This window comes from Echeneis naucrates, chromosome 9 (assembly GCF_900963305.1).
Source record: "Echeneis naucrates chromosome 9, fEcheNa1.1, whole genome shotgun sequence".
NCBI lineage: Eukaryota > Metazoa > Chordata > Actinopteri > Carangiformes > Echeneidae > Echeneis > Echeneis naucrates.
In genome coordinates, this window is record NC_042519.1 from 6,366,101 (window position 1) to 6,375,039 (window position 8,939).

Below are 8,939 nucleotides of genomic sequence, written 5' to 3' on the forward strand. Positions count from 1 at the left end.
CCCAGGGGTTTGTGCCCTCTGCTGGGCATTGTGACTTACACCAACTCCGCCTGAACAAACTTAATTCGTGCACTGCCCGATATGAGGGGGAGGGGGAGGGGGGGGTTAGATATGTTAAAGATAAAGATATATATATTACAGAGAACACAAGTTATTACAGAAACAGACAAAGCAAACTGTCCTTTAAAGCTGCAATTAACCATTTTGCTTAGTTTTCAAATGTCAATGCAGGAGACTGACGCAAGAAAACGTGACTAATAAAATGTTACGCTTCTTTACACTTCTATACCTCATTTATAGCGTTAGGAATCAGGAGGACAAGAGAAACAATTCGATTCAATTATTGGTGATTAAGTTACATCAGAGGATAAAGTGCTTCTTATTAATCTTATGCATGAAAGTTGCTGTATAACTGACACTTGATTTAGTGACACTTAAAGTTCTTCATTGCTGATTTCCAAGCCTTGAAATTGTGTATGCATTATCAGTCAGTATAAAAATTCTACATTAATTTCCCAGTTTGAATTTTTTTTTTTTATCATCATTTATTTATTTTGGGGACGTTGAGTGAGGGAGGGGTGGAAAACTAAAGACATAACCAATGATGAATGTCTAATTTTCATAAAATCCTGTAAGACATACACAGACATCATTGTTGTCAAGTTCTCAAAATAACTACTGTCCCATTCATAGGCAGACAGACAGACAGACAGATAGATAGATAGATATGGATCATACTAGACACTAACTATGAACAGATATCCACTTAAAGACCACTCTGAGCACAAGCAGGGCAGAAAGTGAAAGACTGCTCATCAACGTTGCCTCAGCGAATGAAAACTGAGCCAAGCCAGTCCCGTAAACTGTGTCACAGAAACATAGACTATAATTATTCATATTACAGTCAGTAACTGTTGTGACTTAAGGCAAGTTACATAACTCTCCTTCGTATGAGTTGTTTTTTAGCTTAAAGTAACTTTATTATGCGTTTTCTAATAACTTTCAACAAAGGTCCCTAATAAAAACAACTACAAGTAACCACTATCAGCAAAATTTGGCACATATATACATGATTACTGAGAAATGTCTGATCTGTAAGAATCAATATTACATCATTCCATTACAATTAACAAAAAATATTACAGTCCAATATATATGTATATATATATATATATATATATATATATATATACATACATACATACATACACACACACACACACACAACAAAGATGCATGCCTTATTTTCTTCAAATGTATTTGTAAAAGATCCATGTACAATTGCAAATAATATACAAAAAAAATTATCCTCCAAAAAATATTTAAAAAGGAGGATTAATCCATCACTGGTGAAGTGTGAACATTTGCTGCTGTGATTTTTGTATTTGTTAATTAGTGACACAAATGTATTTTCAGAAGATCCCCTTGAATGGCATTACAGACACTTCACAGCTAGAGACATAGTAAGTAATAGCATTGCTCTGATGTATGAGGTCTCAATTTACAAATCCTTCTTTATTCTCTGTTGGCTCTGCTCTTTAAGCCCACCTGACATTCAGCTCTCCATCCTGAGGAGTAGGAAATAAAACTGAGGAGTACACTTGTCTGCTGGGGTAACCTACTTCCTCCTCACTGCTACTTAATTATTCAAAAGCTTTGAAATGTTCCTCTGTGTGGCAGCATGCAACCTGAGTGCCTCTATTTGCCCCTCACGACGGTAGCCTCACACAGCTTCTATTATGTATGGGGGGAGGTTTGAAGTGCACGTGCGCACTGTCCAACACTAATAGTCATACACAGACAACATATCAAACACCTCACCAAAATTTGATACACAAGGTTTTGAGTTATGAACAGAGAAGGGTTTAGTGGTTGAAAAATGTAAACACAAAACACAGAGCAGACATCACACCAGCAGATTTGTCTCTTGATGTATTCAAAGGACTGGTTTGCTTCAAACTGTACAGTCATGAATGTAGTGCACATGTCAAGGCAGGAGTTCACTCCTTCCAGAGAGACAAACCATAACCTGTAATTACTCTTCATACCTTACACCGTTACGTCACTCATATTTAGAGTGTCAGATGATCCACCCTGAGGTGTGTCCTCTTAACCACCACTATGCTCTCTAAAAGTTAAAAAAAAAAAAAAAAAAAACTAACTGGAAAATGCTGTAACACCAATTCCTGATGAGCCATAGAGGCTAATCAGAGATTTGACAAAAAATAAATAAAATTATCATAATACCCACAGCCATAGCCTACACACAACCAGGAGCAATGTCCCATAACATGCTGTCATCTCTGTTGCGTAACGGAGTCAAGTGATTCACTTACCACAGAGCTTTTTCTAATCTCTGGTAATCCGCTGCCTGCCTCTTTTAGTATGTTTAAAGAAGAGGGACTGATAAGTTTTTGAGCTTGTAGTTCAACGCCAAAAAAAAAAGGGACATATAAAGCTATTTTGATGATTTTTGGGCGGTGTGCTGGTTCATACCGAAAACCTGTTTTTATATTATGATATGAATTTTTCATATAGTGGATACACCAGTTTAAATTAGTTTAAATTTAATTGAGTAGTTAAAGAACAAAGGTAATTCATTGCCCAAGGTAGAATATTTTAAATAAAATAGGTGTCTGAAAACTGAAAAATTATAATTTTGTTTTGTATATTGATAAAGGAATAGTGAGAGAGGGGTAAATAACAGAGGAAGGCAGACTGGTTGAGCCATGTTAAAACAAAATAATGGCCCAAAACAAAGGAAAGAAGAAGCAGGCATAGGCCTCACGTGAGGGAAGACCAGCAAAGCCTCCAGAGTTAAACCACAAGGAACTGGCCTCGGCTGAATTGGAACAATGTTAGGAAAGCCTTTCTCAACAATATTTAACTAGCAAGACAGAAAGAACACAAACAACTTACTTCTTATTTGTTATACGATTTAACCTGAGTACAAAGACATTACACTATGTCAATTTGATTAACTAGAAAATGGAGTGATGTTCTGAAACTTTTGTAACTCAGGTTTCTATGACAAATTCTTGGGAGGGAAGGGATATTGTTTTATACTTTCATTCATTACAATTTAGAGTCACCAACTAACCCCAGCATGATGTCTTTAGGTGGTGGGAGGAAACCGGAGTTCCCGGAGGAGACCCACACCCAGGCCGGGGAACCGAACCCAGAACTTTCTTGTTGTGAGGCAACAGCGCTAACCACTATACTGCCAATATTCTTTTATACATGCATTCTTTATATATACACATATAAAGAAAACAAACAACTTAAATCTAACAAGTCCGATAAGAGGAGAGAGCAGGAGCAAATCATCAACTATACTTAATTGCTTTTTGTAATATTTGTTTAATACAAAGGAGAAGAACACACTCACATGCACACATAATGTGAACTGCCAGGCCATCGGGTACCAGTAGTATCATGACTATGGCAGAGCTATGTTTGCTGTTACAGAGCTGGTGACTTATGCATTTTACAAGGCCAAGGAAAAGTCTAAATACTGATTTAAACCATTATGCCAAAAGGGAAAAAATATGAGTGTTTACAGAAAGCACCAGACAATTGTAATATATTATACGCTTCCAAGAAGAGGTACATTAGAGGAGAAGAGGTATATTTTTCCTCCAAGCTGCCCTGCCATTAAAGTGTGTATGCATTTAATGCTGGTAACATTATTGGTAAAATATTCCAATCTCAGTTAGTAAAGTTATGCAATTGAAAATTTAGATAGTTAATAACAAAGAAATGGCTAGTAGATATGAATTTGTGTTGCTAGTTACAGAAGGAGCATGCACACAGCTGAGTGGTAAACTGTGCTTCCCTAAAGAATGGCCAAAATCAGTTATGAGCACGTTGGTTTGTTGAAATAAAGGGTGGATTGTTATTTCATGTAAGCCAGCAGCATGGGTTTTGAGTTGCATTATTCTGTAAAAGAAGCATGACTAAGTTAATGTTATGCAGAAAAACGGAAACTAAGTCAAAATTGCAAGCTCTTGGAAATTCGGTCAGTATTTACTGAATATGTCTGAATATAAGAGAAAAGCTTTTTATGGCCCTTTGAGCTCTGGACAGTGAGACTGTGTCTCTGTGACCTAATTGACCCGTAGGCAAACAGCCCCACATACCCATTGACAACTACAACTGCATCCTTAATTTTAAAGTTGGGGTGGGGGGATTACAAGGAAGGGAAAAATCAGCTACAGGCTAAAATTATGCTTCTTTGAAGCATCTGTATGGAGTCTGCCAGGATGAGAAAAATCTCAAACATTTCACAATCAGGTTTTCCATTTGACAATCCCAGGAAACAGTACAACTGCTCAACTTCTAATCCAACACAGCCACTTTGACTAAGGTGACACTGTGTCCAGTTCAATATGACACTTTGATTGCAAGTAATTTGCGCAGTGCAACTGACCAGCTGTGCTTTATCATTATATCCACACCGAGTCGAGCATAACATTCCAAACACACGAAACCTACCAGGTGCAGTCCACTGGTGAACAAGAAATGCTAGACAGCTGCCGTTACTCATTCGGTAAGAAGGAAACTGGGTGGGAGGAGGGAACGCGCCTGGAAGGCAGTTTCACAGTGACTGCCTCATATTTCCCTCTTTGGGTCTGCATGTTAAGCTAAGGGTTCATAAAGTACACCACAACTTACCAAAGTTGTGTCATTACTTCATGTGGTGTGATTACACTAAATATAAAACTTATGTCAATATGTGGCACAAAGTGCTCACTGAAATCTGAAAAGAACCATGACTGTATTCACCTTAATTGCAAAAGATCACACTTAAACACAGTTAAAGAAGATGGTGACTTGTAATACAATTTGAATTTGACCAAATGTTTCACTATAATCTCTTAGGGCCTTGAAACTCTAAGCATACCAATTGTGCTGGGCAGTTCCAGTCCAAACACTGGTGGTTCTAGTAGTCTCATTCTACCAATTCACCATGTTCAATCAGGAGATAAATGTGTGGATGTTGGCTGACCCAGCTCTAATAAAAAAAAAAAAAAAAAATCAAATAAGCATCAATTATGGTAAGGAGGCTTTACTTCATTGTCTTAGAGCGGTTTTGCCCACAAGATAGTGATGGTTCCACTAAAGCGTGTCTGATTTATTTAAAACCCTGAACCATTTCAAAAATCCAGCAAGGCCATCTGGTTTTTGAACTTGCAATATCACACTTTGTGAAGCCCTTGTAAACTTAATTATGGACAAAAAAGAAAAGATGCATGTTAAACTTCCTTGTCATTTATCTGTACTGGCTTGCAGCATGTAAACCAAATTTTAAGCCAAAATAATTCCATGTACTGCTTTTTGTGTGAGAGAAAGGTTGTAACTGTCCATGGTCATTGTAAGTGATATTACATTACAACATTAGAAAAAGTTTAATCTGCTGTATCTAGCAGCAGCATCATATTACAATACAAGTGTCGCAGTAATCCAGTTTGAAAATCTTTCTTGCAGGTTGTGCTTTTACGCCTGGTCTAAATGTTACTCTCATAATTTTTCTCTTGAGTAAGAAATATTATAAATTGTAATATGTGTCTTTACAAGGAATTTTCTAATTTTAATTATAATTTTTGACTTTTGTGAATTTTTTTACATAAAGTGTTATTCATGATGATACTTTTCCTCATTAGACATTCAGTGTAAGGATTTATCTCTTACAGACAATAAAATGAGCAACACCTCTCCCCTTTCCAGTTTCATAACTATGTTGTGTTTCATAATATGTGCAGAAATTGAAATAGCAGTGAAATAGTCTCCCTGGGGCACAACACTGAGAACAGGATTATCTTTGCCCCCATTACCCTTTTGGATAAAGGGGGAGACATCTCCTCACTCTCATTTAACACTCTGCAATCCAAACTGCAAAGCTTATGATGTCCTATGCACATAACCCAGACCAGCAATGTCACACTGTGGATTACAGATTTAGTGCTCTCCAGCCTGCCTTGTCAGCCTTGTCACACAAATTCTCTCCTGGCAGTATCGCTTAGTATAATACCTAAAAACAGTATGGCTACACACCAGTTAACTGTGTCCATATCATAAACAAACCCTAACTAGCCCGGCCAAAGAAATGTAAAGTGCGGACTGGTGGGTGGAGAGGTTCCAGTCCACCTCTAGGGCACTGTTCCCCCCGATTTGCGCCAAGGTGCGCTGAGCTGCCTCCCGCACGTGCATGGTGTGGGGCCCTGTGTGTGTGTGATTGTCTGTACATGTTTATTTCAGAGTGAGAAAAAGATTTTGTTGTGTGTGCATTGATTTTCTCAGTGTGTGTAACAATGACAATAAAAGCGTTTTTTCTGTCTTCAACTTAACAAGCTTAGAGATACATTTTCAGATTCAAATTTAATCTTGCACCAAATATTTTGTCATCTGAATCAATTATTTCTGCTTTTTAATTTATTCTGGGAGCATAAGTGACTGCTATTGGAAAAGAAAACTTCAGACACTAATGTACTAATAACCATAATAATACAAATTGGAGGACAAGATGTCTGTAGGAAATGCTAACACTGAGCAGATGGGTGTCTCAATATCCATCAAGCTCCAAAGTGACCCTTGATGATGCTCTGTGTAATTTCTTGCATTTTATAGCAAACATGGGCTGCAAACAGCTAATTCTATGAATTTACTGAGTGTGGTTATTATTTAGAGGTCATCAGCTGATAAGTGGATCACCAGTTGAGATGGATCAAGATCACTGGCAATTACCTCAGTAAAAATTTCCTGGGGGAACAACATATGATCAGAAATTATAGTTCAATAAAGTGAACGGTTAGATACAAAAGTGTGAGAGTGTGAGAGTATAACATGCTTTTTTTTTTTTTTTTTTGCTGGAGTAGCTGAATAGAAGCTATCTCAAATAAATTTTGCACTGTGTCGCAGCCATTCCAATGTGGACACTTTCATCATGTCAAGTAACTCCTTTACAAAGTAAATATAACTAACACAAAAAGTGGGTACTTAAACGTAAATGGCAAATCAACCATTAAATATGCTGTAAACATTATCTTAATGCTATCTGTAAATCATTGTCCAGTGTATGACTTTCATTCAACTGAGGGTCAAAGCTATAAAGATATGTATGCTGTTTCTCAATAACAAATTCAATCCATATGACACTACATATAAATATAACTGCTGTTCAAAGTCTTTTGAATTAAAGTGTTTCAGTGTCACTGCGGATGTTATTGTAGTGTTAGGTTGAGCTTAATACAACTGTATATTCATTGACACCTTTTCCTACAGGTGTGGTCCATAGTATTTTGCAGTGTCACAATATAAATCCAGTTACCTTCATGTCCAGGAGCAGTGACAATGGGGCAAAAAAAAAAATTTGGTCAATCTGCTAAATTAGTCTACTGTAATGGCAGTGGCTATAGAGACTGGGCAGCTGACAAATACGGACATCCTCTCCTTACGACAACACATATTCACATATTTGAGTGAATCATATAATCCAGGGGAAATTTCCGGAGCCTCGGTGCAACACAAGGGTTTTGCGGAGATGTTAACGTGTCTGTAAAAATGTGCTGCTAAAAAGTTTGGCAACACTCAGATGGCAACCAAGACAGCCTCAACAATAGCACTTGCCTGCAGAAACACTGGGATATCCTCAATAATAGCAGATCTTATTGTATAACAACACCAAATTACGTGGAAATTTTAGAAAAAGGCTGAGATTCAAAAGCACAGTCTTACTCGAAAACCATCATATTCTCTCACACAAACAGCCATTCGTCGCTATCTCACCTGTCGGTCACGTTTACCAGGGTTAGTGACATGACATCAGGCTGGTTAGATCAGTGAAACTGAGTATTAACACACCATCATTCACCTGAACACAAAGCACCGAGTTACTGGCTAATGTTAGTTTGGATATCGACGCTGCGCATTCAGTCAACTCCAGTGTTTACAAACGCAAACCGGACGCTTTTGTGCATAGCTAACTTAGCAGGCTAACTTAGCCAGACGTCACAGTGTAATTGACAAGTAGTTGACAGATGTCCACATTCATTGGCAGTGGGATTTGTGAATGTTACGAGGGGAATGATGCGTTTACGCACAGGAGGTCAAAGTAGGTTTATTCTTCAGCTCAATCATCATTTGCTACTCCGCAGATCTGACAGCTAGCTTAGGCAGCTAACACCGTTAGCCTTTAGCTAGCTTAGCCTAGCCATGTAGCACGTGTTCCTGATTTATAAAATAATTAACTAGCTCACGATAGCCGAGCAACTAGGAGTATTGTAGGGATGCAAGCAAAACAGCTAGTCCAACTGAACTCTAACGTTACATTTCTCAAAGGGTCGACGACCCGTGCGGCTTAACGCAACGTATAGCCTAGAAAAGGTCAATACGGCTATGTATGTTTCTCCTCCAAATAATAGCCGGACCCCGTCGTCCAACAACAGAGCAGACAGCCCTCCCTTCCCCCCTTCCCAAGCCAACGGACAACCAGCCGCGGAGGCTAACTAACCTTAGCGGCGGGGCAGGAGGAACCATTCGGCGGTCTTTTCCTTCAGTAGCTAATGTCCCAGTCCTCCGCCAGCGGGTCCGAATTCACTTAAAGAGCTTCTGGGTTCGACTGAGTGTGTCGTCCCTGAAGTAATCCACACGAAAGAGAAGCGCTCACTTTCATTTGTTCCGCTGGCGTTCCTGAGCTATGTCGTGCCTGTGCCTGCACAACACGGCGGTCTGGTATTACTCCCTGAGCCGCTGCCGCTGGCACCGTAACGGGGCTGAACCGCCTCTCTCTCTCCATAGGTCCGCAGGCTCTCTCGCCCCTCCTCTTTACTCAATGACTGTACATTTCCCTGCACACAACAACTTTGGTGATAGAGTGATGTACTCTTAAAGTCAGACAGCAACGGAGACAGCCTCCACAATGACACCAGAACACACACACA

The 8,939-nt window shown here is 38.9% G+C and overlaps 1 protein-coding gene across 7 annotated transcripts in view; it reads right to left on the bottom strand.

The window, feature by feature from the left end:
• Window positions 1-8,720, bottom strand: part of ncor2 (nuclear receptor corepressor 2) — a 77,729-nt gene extending 69,009 nt beyond the window's left edge. For all 7 annotated transcript variants that reach the window (XM_029509920.1, XM_029509921.1, XM_029509918.1 and 4 more), the window contains exon 1: window positions 8,510-8,720. The gene's annotated coding sequence lies outside the window, so the exon portion shown is untranslated. The remainder of the gene's footprint in view (window positions 1-8,509) is intronic.
• Window positions 8,721-8,939: the final 219 nt, after the last annotated feature.